The following is an 18,167-nucleotide window of genomic DNA, read 5'->3' as shown; positions in this document are numbered from 1 at the left end:
TACCTTCTACCCCGGAGGGTTAGCATTGGAAGAAGGGTTTGTTTTACATATCAAAGAATAAGGGAATGTGTGAATAACAGATGAGCACTAATTAAAAAGAAAGTGGTAAGTGTATCAAAAACAACCATGATTTTACCTAGGTTTTGCCCAATAAAAAGTGTCGCTTTAGCTGTGGAAAATATTTACAAAGCTTGATGGTAGGGCAGAATAGGGATTCTTGAATTCTGTATGTTTTTGTATCTTTACTTTTATATGGTAACTTAAAATTTAAAATTAAATAAGTCACTTCTGACTCTCGAGATTTTTTTACACATTTCTTTTAAAAATTTTTTTATTAACATTTGTGGATACGTAGATGGTATATATGTTTATGGCTTACATGAGATATTTTAATACAGGTATTCGATGCATAATAATCGTATCAGGGTAAGTAGGGTATGCATGCCCTCAAGCATTTATCCTTTGAGTTACAAATAATACAGTTATACTCTTAGTTATTTTTAAATGTATAATTAAATTATTTTTTACTACAGTCACCCTGTTGTGCTAGCAAATACTAGGTCTTATTCATTCTTTCTAACTATTTTTTTTTGTACCCGTTAACTATCCCCACCTTCCCTACAAACCACTCACCCTCCCCAACTATCCTTCCCAGCCTCTGGTAACCATCCTTCTATTCTCTGTCTCCATGAGTTCAATTGTTTTGATTTTAGATCCCACAAATATGTGAGAACAAGCAATGTTTGTCCTTCTGTGCCTGGTTTATTTCACTTATCATAATGACCTTCAGTTTCAGTCATGTTATTGTAAATGACAAGATCTCATTCTTTTTTATGGCTGAATAGTACTCCATTGTGTTTATGTACCACGTTTTCTTTATCCATTCATCTGTTGATGGACACTTAGGTTGCTTCCAAATCTTGGCTGTTGTGAATAGTGCTGAAACAAATGTGGGAGTGCAGATACCTCTTTAATATACTGATTTCCTTTCGTTTGCATATATACTCAGCAGTAGGATCGCTGGATCATATGATATCTCTGCATATATACTCAGCAGTAGGATCGCTGGATCATATCATATCTCTATTTTTATGTTTTCGAGGAACCTCCCAACAGTTATCCATAGTGGTTATATTAATTTACATTCCCACTAACAGTATACAAGGGTTCCCTTTTCTCTGCATCCTCACCAGCATCTGTTATTGGCTGACTTTTGGATGAAAGCCATTTTAACTGGGGTAAGATGATATGATATTGTAGTTTTGATTTGCATTTCTCTGATGATCAATGATATTGAGCACCTTTTCATATACCTGTTTGCCACTTGTATGTCTTCTTTTGAGAAATATCTGTTTAGGTCTTTTGCTCATTTTTAATTGGATTATTAGATTTTTGTTTTTCCTATAGAGTAGTGTGAGCTCCTTATATATTCTGGTTATTAATCCCTAATTAGGTGAAGTAGTTTGCAAGTATTTTCCCCCATTCTATGGGTTGTCTTTTCACTTTATTGATTGTTTCCTTTGCTGTGCAGAAGCATTTTAATTTGATGTAATCTCATTTGTCATTTTGCTTTGGTTGCCTGTGTTTGCGGGGTATTACTCAAGATATCATTGCCCAGCCCAATGTCCTAGAGACTTTCCCCAATGGTTTTTTTGTAGTAGTTTCATAGTTTGAGGTCTTAAAGTTTTTAATCCATTTTAATTTGATTTTTCATATGGCAACAGACAAGGGTCTAGTTTCATTCTTTTCCATGTAGCTATCCAGTTTTCCAAGCACCTTATTAAAGAAACTGGCCCTTCCCCAAAGAATGTCCTTGGCACCTTTGTAAAAAAATGAGTTCAGTGTAGATGTACAGATTTATCTATGGGTTCCCTTTTCTGATTCCTTGGTCTATGTGTCTGTTTTTTATGTCAGTACCATGCTGTTTGGGTTACTGTAGTGCCATAGTATAATTTAAAGTCAAGTAATGTGATTTCTCAGTTTTGTTATTTTTGCTCAGGATAGCTTTGACTATTCTGGGTCTTTTGTGTTCCATATAAATTTTAGTACTTTGTTTTATTTGTGGGAAGAATTTCATTGGTATTTTGATAGGGATTGCATTAAACCTACAGATTGCTTTGGGTTGTGTGGCCATATTAACAATATTGATTCTTTCAGTCCATGAACATGGAATATCTTTCCAATTTTTTACTGTCTTCTTCAATTTCTTGTGTCAGTGTTTCATAGTTTTCATTGTAGAGATCTTTCAGATTTTTGGTTAAGCCCTAGATATTTTAGTTTATTTGTTGCTCTTGTAAATGGTATTACTTTCTTGATTTCTTTTTCGGATTGTTCACAGTTGGCATATGAAAATGCCACTGATTTTTGTATGTTGATTTTGTATCAGTAACTTTCCTAATTTATTTATCAGTTCTACTAGTTTTTTGATGGAATCTTTAGTTTTTCTTTTAATTATAAGATCATGTCATCTGCAAACAAAGATAATTTGACTTCTTCCTTTACAATTTGGATGCCCTTTATTTCTTTCTCTTGTCTGACTGCTCTAGCTAAGACTTCCGATACTATGTTGAATAATAATGGTGAAAGTGAGCATCGTGTCTTGTTCCAGATTTACAAAGAAAGGCTTTCAGTGTTTCCCCATTTCGTATGATACTAGCTGTAGGTCTGTCATATATTGGCTTTTATTATATTGAGGTATGTTCCTTCTGTACGTAGTGTTTTGAGAATTTTTATCATGAAGGGATGTTGAATTTTATCACATGATTTTCTAGCATAATTTAAATGATCATACGGTTTTTTCCTTTATTCTGTTGATATGATGTATCATATTGATTGATTTGCATATGTTGAATCATCCTTGCATCCTTGGGGTAAATCCCACTTGGTCTTGAAGAATGATCTGTTTAATAAGTTGTTGAATTCAGTTTGATATTATTTTGTTGAGGATTTTTACATCAATATTCATCAGAGACATTGGCCTATAGTTTTCTTTTTTTGATATATCTTTGTCTGGTTTTCGTATCAGGGTAATACTGATTGCATTGAATGAGTTTGGCAGTACTCCCTCATCCTCTATTTTTTGGAACAGTTTGAGTAGGATTGGTATTAGGTCTTCTTTAAATATTTGGTGGAGTTCAACAGTGAAGCCACTAGGTCCTGGACTTTTCTTTACCAGGAGACTTTTTATTATAGCTTCAATCTTGTTACTTTTATTGTCCTGTTCAGATTTTGGATTTATTTTATTTATTTATTTATTTTGAGACGGAGTCTCACTCTGTTGCTCAGGCTGGAGTGCAATGGCTCAATCTCAGCTCACTGCAACCTCTGACTCCCGGGTTCAAGTGATTCTCTTGCCTCAGCCTCCTGAGAAGCTGAGATTACAAGCGCACGCCACCACACCCGGCTAATTTTTGTATTTTTAGTAGAGATGGGGTTTCACCATGTTGGTCAGGCTGGTCTCAAACTCCTGACTTCGTGATCCACCCACCTCATCCTCCCAAAGTGCTGGGATTACAGGCGTGAGCCACCCGCCCAGCCCAAGGTTTTGGATTGCTTCATGGTTCAGTCACACTAGATTGCGTATGTCTACTGGATGTAGTTGCTCATAGTAGATACTAATGATACTTCGAATGTCTGCGGTATCAGTTGTAATGTCTCCCTTTTAATCTCTGACTTTGTTTAATTGGGTTTTCTCTCTTGTTTCTTAGTCTGGCTACAGGTTTGTCAGGTTTTTTTTACAAGAAACCAATTTTTTGTTTCATTTCTTTTTTGTATTGTTTTCAAATTCATTTGTTTCTGCTCTGATCTTTTTTATTTCTCCTACTAATTTTGGGTTTGTTTGCTCTTTTTTAGTTCTTTAAGATGCATTGTTAGCTTGTTTATTTGATGTTTTTATTATTTTTGATATAAGCATTTATAACTGTAAATTTCCCCGTTAGTACTGCTTATACTGTATGCTGTAGGTTTTGGTATGTTGTATTTCCATTATGATTTGTTTCAAGAATATTTTCAGTTTCCATCTTAATTCTTCATTGACTCACTAGTCATTCAGGAGCATATTGTTTAATTTTCATGTGTTTATTAGTTTCTAAAATTCCTCATTATTTTTTATCTTTTATTTTAGATTCAGGTGTACACATATCTCATTTGTTACATAGATAAATTGTGTGTCACGGTGGTTTGGTGAGCAGATTATTTCATCATTTATGTAATAAGCATAGTACCTGATAGGTATTTTTTCAATAGTCACCCTCCTCTCACCCTCAAGTAGGCCCCAGTGTCTGTTGTTCCTTCTTTCTGTCCATATATACCCAGTGTTTAGGTCCCACTTATAAGTGAGACTGTGCAGTGTTTGGTTTTCTGTTCCTGTATTAGTTTGCTTAGGATAATGGCCTCCAGATGTATCTGTGTTGCTGCTGAGGATATATTCTTTTGTATGGCTGCATAGCATTACATGGCGTATATGTACCACATTTTTTTCTCCAGTCTACCATTGATGAACATTTAGGTTGATTCCATGTCGTTGCTATTGTGAATAGTGCTATGATAAATATATGCTTGTATGTGTCTTTATGGTAGAATAAGTTATATTCCTTTGGGTAAATACCCAATAATGGAATTTCTGGGTCAAATGGTAGTTCTGTTTTTAGCTGTTTGAGGAATTACCCACACTGCTTTCCACAATGTTTGAAATAATTTACACTCCCATTAACAGTATATAAGCATTCTGTTTTCTCTGCAACTTTGTCAGTATCTGTTGTATTTTTTTTTTTTTTTGCTTTTTAATAATAGTCATTCTGATTTTTGCACATTGATTTTGTATCCTGAGACTTTGCTGAAGTTGCTTATCAGCTTAAGGAGATTTTGGGCTGAGACTATGGGGTTTTCCAAATATACAATCATGTCATCTGCAAACAGGGACAATTTGACTTCTTTTCCTAACTGAATACCCTTTATTTCTTTCTCTTGCCTGATTGCCCTAGCCAGAACTTCCAACACTATGTTGAATAGGAGTGGTGAGAGAGGGCATCCCTGTCTTGTGCCAGTTTTCAAAGGGAATGCTTCCAGTTTTTGCCCATTCAGTATGATATTGGCTGTGGGTTTGTCATAAATAGCTCTTATTATTTTGAGATATGTTCCACCAATACCAAATTTATTGAGAGTTTTTAGCATGAAGGGCTGTTGAATTTTGTCAAAGGCCTTTTCTGTATCTATTGAGATAATCATGTGGTTTTTGTCTTTGGTTCTGTTTATATGCTGGATTACGTTTATTGATTTGTGTATGTTGAACCAACCTTGCATCCCAGGGATGAAGCCCACTTGATCATGGTGGATAAGCTTTTTGATGTGCTGCTGGATTTGGTTTGCCAGTATTTTATTGAGGATTTTTGCATTGATGTTCATCAGGGATATTGGTCTAAAATTCTCTTTTTGTTGTGTCTCTGCCAGGCTTTGGTATCAGGATGATGTTGGCCTCATAAAATGAGTTAGGGAAGATTCCCTCTTTTTCTGTTGATTGGAATAGTTTCAGAAGGAATGGTACCAGCTCCTCCTTGTACCTCTGGTAGAATTCGGCTGTGAATCTGTCTGGTCCTGGACTTTTTTTTTGGTTGGTAGGCTATTAATTATTGCCTCAATATCAGAGCCTGCTATTGGTCTATTTGGGGATTCAGTTTCTTCCTGGTTTAGTCTTGGGACCAGTAACAGACAAACAGAGAGCCAAATCATGAATGAACTCCCATTCACAATAGCTTCAAAGAGAATAAAATACCTAGGAATCCAGCTTACAAGGGATGTAAAGGACCTCTTCAAGGAGAACTACAAACCACTGCTCAGTGAAATAAAAGAGGACACAAACAAATGGAAGAACATACCGTGCTCATGGATAGGAAGAATCAATATTGTGAAAATGGCCATACTGCCCAAGGTGATTTATAGATTCAATGCCATCCCCATTAAGCTACCAATGACTTTCTTCACAGAATTGGAAAAAACTGCTTTAAAGTTCATATGGAACCAAAAAAGACCCCGCATTGCCAAGACAATCCTAAGCCAAAAGAACAAAGCTGGAAGCATCATACTACCTGGCTTCAAACTATACTACAAGGCTACAGTAACCAAAACAGCATGGTTTTGTTTGGTACCAAAACAGAGATATAGACCAATGGAACAGAACAGAGCCCTCAGAAATAGTACCACACATCTGCAGCCATCTGATCTTTGACAAACATGACAAAAACAAGAAATGGGGAAAAGATTCCCTATTTAATAAATGGTGCTGGGAAAATTGGCTAGCCATAAGTAAAAAGCTGAAACTGGATCCTTTCCTTACTCCTTATACAAAAATTAATTCAAGATGGATTAGAGACTTAAATGTTAGACCTAAAACCATAGAAACCCTAGAAGAAAACCTAGGCAATACCATTCAGGACATAGGCATGGGCAAGGACTTCATGTCTAAAACACCAAAAGCAACAGCAACAAAAGCCACAATTGACAAATAGGATCTAATTAAACTAAAGAGCTTCTGCACAGCAAAAGAAACTACAACCAGAGTGAACAGGCAACCTACAGAATGGGAAAAAATTTTTGCAATCTACTCATCTGACAAAGGGCTAATATCCAGAACCTACAAAGAACTCAAGCAAATTTACAAGAAAAAAACAAACAACCCCATCAAAAAGTGGGCAAAGGATATGAACAGACACTTCTCAAAAGAAGACATTCATACAGCCAACAGACACATGAAAAAATGCTCATCATCACTGGCCATCAGAGAAATGCAAATCAAAACCACAATGAGATACCATCTCACACCAGTTAGAATGGCAATCATTAAAAAATCAGGAAACAACAGGTGCTGGAGCAGATGTGGAGAAATAGGAACACTTTTACACTGTTGATGGGACTGTAAACTAGTTCAACCATTATGGAAAACAGTGTGGCAACTCCTCAAGGATCTAGAAATAGAAATACCATTTGACCCAGCCATCCCATTACTGGGTATATACCCAAAGGATTATAAATCATGCTGCTCTAAAGACACATGCACATGTATGTTTATTGCAGCACTATTCACAATAGCAAAGACTTGGAATCAACCCAAATGTCCATCAGTGACTGACTGGATTAAGAAAATGTGGCACATATACACCATGGAATACTATGCAGCCATAAAAAGGATGAGTTTGTGTCCTTTGTAGGGACATGGATGCAGCTGGAAACCATCATTCTCAGCAAACTATCACAAGAATAGAAAACCAAACACCACATATTCTCACTCATAGGTGGGAGTTGAACAATGAGATCACTTGGACACAGGAAGGGGAACATCACACATGGGGGCCTATTGTGGGGAGGGGGGAGGGATAGCATTAGGAGATATACCTAATGTAAATGACGAGTTGATGGGTGCAGCACACCAACATGGCACATGTATACATATGTAACAAACTTGCACGTTGTGCACATGTACCCTAGAACTTAAAGTATAATAAAAGTAATAATAATAGTCATTCTGACTTGTATGAGATGGTATCATTGTGGTTTTGATTTGCATTTCTCTAATGATAGTGATGTTGAGCATTTTTGCATGTTTATCTGTTGTGTGTATGTCTTCTTTTGAAGAGTGTCTGTTCATGTCCTTTGCCCACTTTTTAATGGACTGATTTTTGCTTATAAATTTCTTTAAATTCCTTACAGATTCTGATATTAGACCTTTGTCAGATGCATAGTTAGCAAATATTTTCTCCCATTCTATAGATTGTTTATTCTGTTGATAGTTTCATTTGCTGTGCAGAAGCTCTTTAGGTTAATTAGGTCCCATTTGTCATTTTTGCTCTTGTTGCAATTTCTTTTGGCATCATTGTTATGAAGTCATTGCTGTGTTCTTTGTCCAGAGTGGTATTTCCTAGGTTATTTTCCAGGGTTTTGATAGTTTTGACTCTTAGATATAAGTCTTTAATCCATCTTGAGTTAATTTTTGTTTAAGGTGTAAGGAAGGGGTCTCCAGTTTCAGTCTTCTGCATATGGCTGGCCAGTTATCCCAGCACCATTTATTGAATAGGGGGTCCTTTCCCCATTGCTTGTTTGGGTAGATTTGTCAAAGATCTGGTTATGTCTCATCTCTCTGTTTTGTTTCTCTATTGGTCTGTGTGTTTATCCATTTCTTCTAGGTTTTCTAGCTTGTGTGCATAGAGGTGTTTATAATAGTTTCTGAGGGTTTTTTGTATTTCTGTGGGGTCAGTGGTAATGTCTCCTTTGTTATTTCTAATCGTGTTTATCGGCTCTTCTCTTTGTTTTCTTTATTAATCTAGCTAGTGGTCTATCAGATTAATTCTTTTAGAGAAGTAGCCCCTGATTCATTGATCTTTTGTATGGTTTTTTTCATCTTAGTTTCCTTTAGTCTGATTTTGGTTATTTATTGTCTTCTGTTAGCTTTGGGTTTTTCTCTTGTCTTTCGAGTTCCCCTAGTTGTGATATTGGTTACTAATTTGAGATATTTCTGACTTTTTGATGTGAGCATTTAGTGCTATAAACTTCCCTCTTACATTGCTTTGTCTGTGTCCCAGAGAGTCTGGTATGTTGTATCTTTTTCCTCATTAGTTTCAAAAAAGTTATTGATTTGTGCCTTAATTTCATTATTTACCCAGAAGTCATTCAGGAGCAGGTTTTTAAAATTTCCATTTAATTGTATGTTTTTGTTTTCACTTTTTAAAAAATTATACTTTAAGTTCTGGGATACATGTACAGAACATACAGGTTTGTTACATAGGTATACACATGGTGGTTTGCTGCACATATCAACCCTTCATCTACATTAGGTATTTCTCCTAATGCTATTCCTCCCCAGCCCCCCACCCCTGACAGGCCCCAGTGTGTGATGTTCCCCTCCCTGTATCCATGTGTTCTCATTGTTCACCTCCTACTTATGAGCAAGAACATGCGGTGTTTGGTTTTCTGTTCCTGTGTTAGTTTGCTGAGAATGATGGTTTCCAGCTTCATCTATGTCCCTGCAAAGGACATGAACTCGTCCTTTTTTATGGCTGCATAGTATTCCATAGTGTATATGTGCCACATTTTCTTAATCCAGTCTATCATTGATGGGCATTTGGGTTGGTTCCAAGTCTTTGCTATTGTGAACAGTGCTGCAATAAACATACATGTGCATGTGTCTTTATAGTAGAATTATTTATAATCCTTTGGGTATATACCCAGTAATGGGATTGCTGGGTGAAATGGCAGTTCTGATTCTAGATCCTTGAGGAATTGCCACACTGTCTTTAATGCTTTTACACTATTGGTGGGAGTATAAATTAGTTAAATAGTTGTATTTTTTTGAGCAATTTTCTTAGCAGTTATTTCTATTTTTATTGCCCTGTGGTCTGAGAGAGTGGTTGGTATGATTTCATTTTTTTTTGAAATTTGCTGAAGATTCTTTTGTACCTGACTTTGTGATCAGTATTTGCCATGTGCATATAAGGAGAATGTATATTCTGTTTTTCTGGGGTGGAGAGTTCTGTAGATGTCTATTAGGTCCATTTGGTCAAGTGTTGTATTAAGGTTCTGAATATCTTTGTTAGTTTTCTGCCTTGACAATCTGTCTGATACTGTCAGTGGGTGTTTAAATGTCCCATTATTATTCTGTGGTTTTCTAAATTTCTTCATAGGTCTCTAAGAACTTGATTTATGAATCTGAGTGCTCCTGTGTTAGGTGCATATATATTTAGGAAAGATAGGTCTTCTTGTTTAATGGAGCCCTCTAATGCCCTTCTTTCATTATGTAATACACTTCTTTGTCTTTTTTTAATCTTGGTTAAAGTCTGTTTTGTCTAAAATTATAATAGCAGCATCTGCTTTTTTTCAGTTTTTGTTTGTTTTTTAATTGGCTTGATAGATTTTTCTTCATCCCTTTACTTTGAGTGTGTGAGTGTCATTGTATGTGAGATGGATCTCTTGAAGACAGCATACTGTTGGGTTTTATTTCTTTATCTAACTTGCCACTCTGTGCCTTTTAATTGGGAGTATTTAGCTCGTTTACATTCAAGGTTAGTGTTGATATGTGTGGATTTGGTCCTTTCATTATGTTGTTAGCTGCTTATTATGCATACTTGTTTGTGTGGTTGCTTTATAGTGTCACTTGTCTATGTATTTAAGTGTGTTTTTTGTAGTGGCTGGTAATGGTCTTTCTTTTCTATATTTAGCACTCCCTTCAGGACCTGTTGTAAGACAGGTCTTGTGTTAACGAATTCCCTTAGCATTTGTTTGTCTGAAAAGGATCTTATTTCTCCTTTGCTTATGAAGCTTGGTTTGGCTGGATATGAAATTCTTGGTTGAAAATTCTTTTCTTTCATAATGCTGAATATAGGCCCCCATTGTCTTCTGGCTTATAGGGTTTCTGCTGATAGGTCTGCTGTTAGCCTAATGGACTTCCTTTGTAGGTGACCTGCCCCTTCACTCTAGCTGACTTTAACATTTTTTCTTTCATTTTGACCTTGGAGAATCTGACGACTGTGTGTCTTGAGGATGGCCTTCTTATGTAGTATTTTGCAGAGGTTCTCTGCATTTCCTGAATTTGAATGTTGGCCTCTCTAGCGAGGTTGGGGAAATTTTCATGGATGATATCTTGAAATGTTTTCCAAGTTACTTGGTTTCTTTCCTTCTCTTTTAGGCATACCAACGACTCGTAGATTAGGCCTCTTTACATAATCACATATTTTTTGGAGGTTTTGTTCATTCTTTTTCATTGTTTCTTTATTTTTATCTGAGTTCTTTTGTACAGCCAGGCTTCAACCTCTGAGATTCTTTCCTCAGCATGGTCAATTCTACTCTTAATACTTGGCAATTGCATTATGAAATTCTCATAGTGTATTTTTTAGCTCTGTTGCATCAGTTCAGTTCTTTCTTATAATGGCCATTTTGTCTATCGGCTCCTGTATCATTTTATTGTAATCCTTAGATTCCTTGGATTGGGTTTCGACTTTCTCCTGTATGTGGATTATCCTTGTTCTTATCCATATTCTGATTCTTATTTCTGTCATTTCAGCCATCTCAGCATGGTTAACAACCGTTGCTGGGAAACTAGTGGGGTTGTTGGGATGTAAGAAGACACTCTGGCTTTTTGAATTGCCAGAGTTTTTGCACTGGTTCTTTCCCATCTTTGTGGGCTGATGTCTCTTCAGACTTTGAAGTTGCTATCTGTATTATTCATTCTTGCATTGCTATAAAGAAATATCTGAGACTGGGTTTTTATAAAGAAAAGAGGCTTAATTGGCTCATGGTTCTGCAGGCTGTACAGGAAGCATGATGCTGGCATCTTCCCGGTTTCTGGGGAGGCCACAGGAAACTTCTTCTTTTTTTTTTTTTTTAAATTGAGACAGATCTCAATCTGTCACCCAGGCCGGAGTGCCGTGGCGCCATCTTGGCTTATCACAACCTCCACCTCCCAGGCTCAAGTGATCCTCCCATTTCAGCCTCCTGAGTAGCTGGGACCACAGGTGTGCACCACCATACCCAGCTAATTTTTTTGTATTTTGGTAGAGACAGGGTTTCACCGTGTTGCCCAGACTGGTCTCGAACTCCTGAGCTCAGGTGATCCACTCACCTCAGCCTCCCAAAGTTCTAGGATTGCAGGCATGAGCCACTGTGCCCAGCCATCTCAGGAAACTTACAATCATGGCAGAAGGCAAAGAGGGAGCTGGCACTTCACATGGCTGGAGCAGGATAAGAGAGAGAGGGAGAGGGAGGAGGTGCTATATACTTTTAAAGGACCAGATCTCATAAGAACTCACTATCATGATAACAGCACCAAGAGGATGGTACTAAAGCACTTTTGAGAAACCACCCCCATGATCTAATCACCTTTCACCAGGCCCTACCTCCAACATTGGGGATCACAGTTAGACATAAGATTTGGTCAGGGACAGAAATCCAAATCATATCACTGCCCTTTGGATTTTTTTTTTTTTCGTTTGCCCCGTTTGATATCCTTGGGGGTTTTCTTGTTGTATAAGGTGGGTTCAGTCAACTGGCTTTGTTTCTGGAAGATTTTGTGGGGGGTCAAGGCTCAGCTGAGGACCTCTGGATTGTGTGCTCCAATTCTGTGGGGCCTGTTTCAGGCCTCTGGCTTTGTTCTCTGGCCCCTTGAGGTAAGAAACCTGCTCACCAAGGGCCAAGGTATTCCTAGACTGCTGGTCACAGCACTCTGATGAGTGGTGCCAGCCAAAGCGCTTCACAGGGCAATAGCAGTGGGATTTGTACATGCCAGCAGCAGTGGCAGTGCAGCAGGGTGCATACTCATTGATTATGGCAGGGTGCTGGCAATTGTAGGGGTACCAGTGTCCATGCAGGTATTCACAGTGGTGGGGATGGCAGCATGGCACAGGGGGGAACATTTCCCACTGGGGTCTGTGTGCACATTCACGCTGGTGGTGATGTTAGGACGAGGTGGGTGCTGGCAGGTGTGGGACTCTGTGTGCCATCTGTATAGGCATCCATGCAGGCAGCAGTGGCCGCTCAGGGTAGGGGTGGGTCTGCTGGTCTCCCTATATAGTTTTGTGCCAGTGACAGTGTCAGCACAGGGACAGAGCATTGGCAGGAGTGGGACTGACACCATCTGTGCATGCATTCATGTGAGTGACAGTGGCCTTGCAGGGCGTGGAGTAAGTCTGCTTGTCACCACGTGCAGTTTCACACCAATGGTAGTGTCAGCACAAGGACAGGGCACTGGCAGGCATAGGGCTAGCAGTCGTCGTGCCTGCAAATGCTTCAACAGCAATGAAAGCATGGTAGGTGAGTGGGTGGGGTGCACAGCAAGGTCCACCCATGCACACACGTGCCAGCAAAGCGATCTAGGTGTTGGCCATGGGCAAACGTGTGCAGGCAAAGCAGCATGAGGGAGGCTGCAGCAGGGGGAGGGCATGGGCGGCCTGGTGTACATCCACGGTGTCTGCTCTCCTGGAACTCTGTACCAGTCAGGAGCAGTCTGCCAGCACAGAAGCTATGCTGCTCCTTCCCCAGGAGGCACCCCATCTGGGCATCTGAGGCTACATTCAAGCAAGTGCTGCCAGGCTGGATACCCGGGATAGGCAAGCCAACCAAGAGGTGCACAGGTAGACCAATCTGGTCTCATGGGCAAGACTACCCTGTGCTGTTCAGGTCCAACAGTTCCCTTAGGGCTAAAGTCTCCTAAAGGAGTGAGGCAAGCCTTGGGGGATAGGCGTCCCTGGCTGTGCTCTGCTACACATGGCTCCAACACCAAACTCTCTGGGATCTGCACCAGCTGGAGTTCTGCCCCTACAAAACAAGTGTCTGTGGGGGTCATGAGGTCTCCTCCTGCCGGGATTCCAGAGGCCCCTGGTGAGGGTGGGTTGCTACTTGCCTGCTCAACTCACCCCTTCCCCAGGAGTCACTGGTGGCCAGGAATGAGTCCCAGTGTGCAGTAGCCCTGTGCAGGTTTCCCAGCTTCTTTTTCCTTTAGGCTAGCATCTATGTCTTCCTTCCATTCACTCTCAATGCCTTCCCTCTGAAGATCTGCTAGGAATGCACCAGTCTTCCCAACGTCCCATTCCCTCAGTGACAGATGTTCCTGCTGGCTGTGTCTAGTCAGCCATCTTACCTCCCTCTTCCCTCTTGTTATTGACTTGCAGTTTTATTTCATTGTGGTCAGAGAAGATGTTTGATATTATTTTAGTTTTTTGGAATGTTTTAAGACTTGTTTTGTGACCTAACATATGACCTTGAGAATGATCCATGTGGTATGGAGAAAAATGTATATTCTGAACCCATTGGATATAATTTTCTGTAAATATCTATAAGGTTTATTTGTTCTAAATAATTGAAGACAAATGAATAAGTGAAGATTAAGTCCAGTGTTTCTTTGTTGACTTCCTGTCTGGAAGATCTGTCCAATGCTGAAAGTGGAGTGTTGAAATCTCCAGCAATTTTTGTATTAGGGCCTATTTTTCTCTTTAACTCTAATGATGTTTGCTTTATATATCTGGATGACCCAGTGTTAGGTGCATATATATTTCAAATTATTACATCTTCTTGCTGAATTGACCCCTTTATCATTATATGTAACCTTCTTTGTCTTGAAATCTATTTTGTCTGATGTAAGTATAGCTACTCCTGCTCTTTTTTGACTTCCATTGGCATGGATTGTTTCTTTGCATCCCTTTATTTACCGTCTATGTGTGTGTTTATAGGTGAAGTGTGTTTCTTGCAGGCAACAGATCACTGGGCCTTGTATTTTTTTTTTTTTTTTAAATCCATTCAGCAACTCTGGGTCTTTTGCTTGGACAGTGTAGCCCATTTACATTCAGTGTTACTATTGATAAATAGAGACTTACTCCTGACATTTTGGTATTTCTGGCTGTTTTGTGGCCTTCCTTCTTTCCTTTTTGTGTTCTATTAATGAAGGTGATTTACTCTGGTGGTATAGTTTAATTTCTTTTTATTTTTTGTGTATCTGTTGTATGTTTTTTGATTTGAGGTTACCATGAGGCTTGCAAATACTATCTTATAATCCATTATTTTAAGCTGGTGACAACGTTGTTTGCATAAACAAACAAGTGAAAAGAAAACTAATAAAACTCTACATCTTAGCTTCATCTCCCCACTTTTTAACTTTTTGTTGTTTTTATTTATATCTTATTGCATTATGTCTTGAAAAGTTATTTTAGTTATTATTTTTGGCTAGTACATCATTTAGTCTTTCTAATTGAGGTAAGAGTAGAGGTCTGTTCCAAGATGGCTGAACAGGAACAGCCTTGGTCTGCAGCTCCCAGCGTGATCGACACAGAAGATGGGTGATTTCTGCATTTCCAACTGATGTGACTGGTTCATCTCACTGGGACTGGTTAGACAGTGGGTGCAGCCCATGGAAGGCAAGCTGAAGCAGGGCGGGGCATTGACTCACCTGGGAAGGACAAAGGGTCGGGGGATTTCCCTTTCCTAGCTAAGGGAAGCCATGACAGACTGTACCTAGAAAAATGGGACACTCCTGCCCAAATACTGTGCTTTTCCCACTGTCTTAGTAACCAGCAGACCAGGAGATTCTCTCCCGTGCCTCGCTCAGGGGGGTCCCATGCCCATGTAGTTTTGCTCACTGCTAGTGCAGCAGCCTGAGATTGACTTGTGAGGCTGCAGTCTGGCATGGGGAGGGTCTTCTGCCATTGCTGAGGCTTGAGTTGGTAAACAAAGCCGGGAAGCTCAAACTAGGCAGAGCCCACTGCAGCTCAGCAAGGCCTACTGCCTCTATAGACTCCACCTCTGTGGGCAGGGCATAGCTGAACAAAAGGCAGCAGAAACTTCTGCAGACTTAAACGTCCCTGTCTGACAGCTCTGAAGAGAGCAGTGTTTCTCCCAGCACAGCGTTTGAGCTCTGAGAATGGACAGACTGCCTCATCAAGAGGGTCCCTGACTAACTGGGAGATGCCTTCCAGTAGGGGCCAACAGACACTTCATATAGGTGGCTGCCTCTCTGGGACGAAGCTTCCAGAGGAAGGATCAGGCAGCAATATTTGTTGTTCTGCAATATTTGCTATTCTGCAGCCTCTGCTGGTGATACCCGGGCAAACAAGGTCTGAAGTGGACCTCCAGCAAACTCCAACAGACCTGCAGCTCAGGGACCTGACTGTTAGAAGGAAAACTAACAAATGGAAAGGAATAGCATCAACATCAACAAAAAGGACATCCATGCCAACACCCCATCTGTAGGGCACCAATATCAAAGACCAAAGGTGAATAAAACCACAAAGATAGGAGGAAACCAGCGCAGAAAACCTGAAAATTCTAAAAACCAGAGCACTTCTTCTCCTCCAGAGGGTCGCAGCTCCTCGCCAGCAATGGAGCCAAGCTGGACAGAGAATGACTTTGATGAGGTGACAGAAGTAGGCTTCAGAGGGTTGGTAATAACAGAGTTCTCTGAGCTTAAGGAGCATGTTCTAACCCATTGCAAGGAAGCTAAAAACCTTGAAAAAAGGTTAGATGAATGGCTAACTAGAATAAACAGTGTAGAGAAGACCTTAAATGACCTGATGGAGCTGAAAACCACGGCACGAAAACTTTGTGATGCATGCACAAGCTTCAATAGCCAATTTGATCAAGTGGAAGAAAGGATATCAGTGATTGAAGATCAAATTAATGAAATAAAGTGAGAAGACAAGATTAGAGGAAAAGGAATGAACAAAGCCTCCAATAAATATGGGACTATGTGAAAAGACCAAATCTACGTTTGATTGGTGTACCTGAAAGTGATGTGGAGAATGGAACCAAGTAGGAAAACACTCTTCAGGGTATTATCCAGGAGAATTTCCCCAAACTAGCAAGGCAGGCCAACATTCAAATTCAGGAAATACAGAGATCACCACAATGATACTCCTCAAGGAGAGCAACCCGAAGACACATAATTGTCAGATTCACCAAGGTTGAAACTAAGGAAAAAAGGTTAAGGGCAGCCAGAGAGAAAGGTCGGATTACACACAAAGGGAAGCCCATCAGACAAACAGTGGATCTCTTGGCAGAAACCCTACAAGCCAGAAGAGAGTGAGGGCTAATATTCAACATTCTTAAAGAAAAGAATTTTCAACCCAGAATTTTATATCCAGTCAAACTAAGCCTCATAAGTGAAGGGGAAATAAAATCCTTTCCAGACAAGCAAATGCTGAGAGACTTTTGTCACCACCAGGCCTGCTTTACAAGAGCACCTGAAGGAAGCACTAAGCATGGAAAGGAACAACCGGTACCAGCCACTGCAAAAACACGCCAAATTGTAAAGACCACTGATGCAAGGAAGAAACTGCATGAATTAACGGGCACAATAACCAGCTAATATCATAATGACAGGATCAAATTCACATATAACAATATTAACCTTAAATGTAAATGGGCTAAGTGCCCCAATTAAAAGACACAGACTGGCAAATTGGATAAAGAGTCAAGACCTATCAGTGTGCTGTATTCAGGAGACCCATCTCACATGTAGAGACACACATAGGCTCAAAATAAAGGGATGAAGGAAGACCTACCAAGCAAATGGAAAGCAAGAAAAAGCAAGGGTTGCAATCCTAGTCTCTGATAAAACAGACTTCAAACCATCAAAGATCAAAAGAGACAAAGGGCATTACATAATGGTAAAGGGATCAATTCAACAAGAAGAGCTAACTATCTAAATATGTATGCATCCAATACAGGAACACCCAGATTCATAAAGCAAGTCATTAGAGACCTACAAAGCAACTTAGACTCCCACAAAATAATAGTGGGAGAGTTTAACAACCCACTGTCAATATTAGATCAATGAGACAGAAGGTTAACAAGGATATCCAGGACTTGAACTCAGCTCTGCACCAAGCAGACCTAATAGACATCTACAGAACTCTCCACTACAGATCAACAGAATATACATTCTTCTCAGCACCACATTGCACTTCTTCTAAAATTGACCACATAATTGGAAGTAAAGCACTCCTCAGCAAATGTAAAAGAACAGAAATCACACAAACGGTCTCTCACACCACAGTGCAATCAAATTAGAACTTAGGATTAAGAAACTCACTCAAAACCATACAACTACATGGAAACTGAACAACCTGCTCCTAAATGACTACTGGGTAAATAACGAAATGAAGGCAGAAATAAAGATGTTCTTTGAAACTAATGAGAACAAAGATACAACGTACCAGAATCTCTGGGACACAGCTAAAGCAGTATGTAGAGGGCAATTTATAGTACTAAATGCCCACAAAAGGAAGGAGTAAAGATCCAAAATTGACACCCTAACATCATAATTTAAAGAACTAGAGAAGCAAGAGCAAGCAAATTCAAAAGCTAGCAGAAGGCAAGAAATAACTAAGATCAGAGCAGAACTGAAGGAGATAGAGATACAAAAACCTTTCAAAAATCAATGAATCCAGGAGCTGCTTTTTGAAAAGATCAACAAAATTGATAGACTGCTAGCAAGACTAATAAAGTAGAAAAGAGAGAAGAATCAAATAGATGCAATAAAAACTGATAAAGGGGATATCATTACCAATTCCACAGAAATACAAACTACCATCAGAGAATATTATAAACACCTGTATGCAAATAAACTAGAAGATCTAGATGAAATGGATAAATTCCTGGACACATACACCCTCCCAAGACTAAACCAGGAAGAAGTTGAA

The 18,167-nt window shown here is 39.4% G+C and overlaps 1 protein-coding gene across 1 annotated transcript in view; it reads left to right on the top strand.

The window, feature by feature from the left end:
• MEIKIN (meiotic kinetochore factor) overlaps positions 1-18,167 on the top strand; it is a 126,889-nt gene that overhangs the window by 34,527 nt on the left and 74,195 nt on the right. The window lies entirely within an intron of this gene.

The sequence above is a fragment of the Macaca mulatta genome, chromosome 6, assembly GCF_049350105.2.
Source record: "Macaca mulatta isolate MMU2019108-1 chromosome 6, T2T-MMU8v2.0, whole genome shotgun sequence".
Lineage (NCBI taxonomy): Eukaryota > Metazoa > Chordata > Mammalia > Primates > Cercopithecidae > Macaca > Macaca mulatta.
The sequence above is the reverse complement of the archived record's forward strand: the minus strand, read 5'-3'. Positions and strand labels throughout refer to the sequence as shown.